Below are 1,520 nucleotides of genomic sequence, written 5' to 3'. Positions count from 1 at the left end.
GGGCACTGCCATGACGTTTACTAATTTCTAGGTGTGAAAAGACCGTTTTACCCCTAGACGTAAAATTTCACGTTTTTGACTTTTTCTTAATTTTATTGACTCTAACATGTCCCAAATAGTTATTTAAGCCTACATGAATTTTCTCATATTTTTATTTAGCTTAATTCGACGACTTCTAAATTAATCTTTAAATATAACGTATTAATGCGTTTTAATCCTGAATTAAACCAAAACTTAATATAAAATTCCCAAATTAAAAACTTAGACTTTTAATAATTATTTGAGCTTAAACACAATTTTCCATAATTTTATGAAGCCTAAAACTATGCGTTTTAATTAGCTCGTTAATTAGCGTTTCGTGCGGCGATTAAATCCCAAATAAATCCAAAACTCGTTATTTTGATCCCAAATTTTAAACATAGCATTTTTAAGATTTATTCTACCCTTCCAAGTCATGATTCACCCCCGTGGACCCATGGATTCATTTTTAGCCTTTTAATTTTTGTTTTTGACACACTAACGAACCCACCGAGCCATCTCCCGATTTACTCGAGCCACGCAAGAGCCACCTTGAGCCAAAACCTAGCCAACCCACCTAGGGACCCTACTGACCAAGCCCAGCCCGAAACACCAGCCCATGCTTCCTAAAAACCTGCTGAAACTAGACCCCCTTTATTCTGCATGTGTGCGTGAGTTAGTATTCTTAGTGTATTAGGTTCCCTTGTCAACTAGGACACCTCCAAGCCCTAACCACTCGACCCCTCACAACACTAACCTTCCCTAGACCACGCCCAGACCAAGCCCAGATCGACCCAGCCCCAGGACCCTGTGCTTGAGCCACCTGAAGAAGGCAGCAACCTGTGCGCTATATGCATCCCTCACGTTTCTGGTTTTTCTCATGCCCTGCCTGAACTTCTGAAACCTGCGCATGTTCCCTTGGGCTCTCGGGTGGAGTCCTTGTCAACAAGGACTCCTCCCAGCCCGCCTAGCTCGAGTCTTAGCTTGGTTAGGACTCTTCCCTAGACTCCCTCTTGACCTTGGACAACCCCTGAAACCAACCGCACCAAGCCCAGGCCTTGCACTTCCCAAACCCGTGAGTCACACGACACCACAGGCCAAGGGTGGTTTCCAGCTTTCGTGTTTCATGTTCCTCACGTCCTTGTGTGTTACGAAGACTCCATATTCATATAAAACAATGTCTAGTCATGTCCTAATCATGGCAGCCCCTTATATGTATGTAAACAACACAAGTTTGAATCAAAAACATGCTTGAAATTTCATGGGTTGCATAAAAACAAAAATACTACAAAGTGTCACTTCATGCAATTAAAACATTTAATTAAAATACAAAGAATTTAATAACTCAAATGCATGTGGTTCGCGTGGACCTTTAAATTTTCGGAGCGTTATATAAATGGGTCGTAACATATAACTTAAAAATTACATAGATCTTCAACATCTTTCTTTTTGTTTTTTTTTCTCTTTTTTTTTTTTTTAGGAAATATCATTTTTTTTTCTAA

The sequence above is a fragment of the Primulina huaijiensis genome, chromosome 6 (genome assembly GCF_012295235.1).
Source record: "Primulina huaijiensis isolate GDHJ02 chromosome 6, ASM1229523v2, whole genome shotgun sequence".
In the NCBI taxonomy this organism is placed as follows: Eukaryota; Viridiplantae; Streptophyta; class Magnoliopsida; order Lamiales; family Gesneriaceae; genus Primulina; species Primulina huaijiensis.
This window is presented reverse-complemented; position numbering follows the sequence as displayed.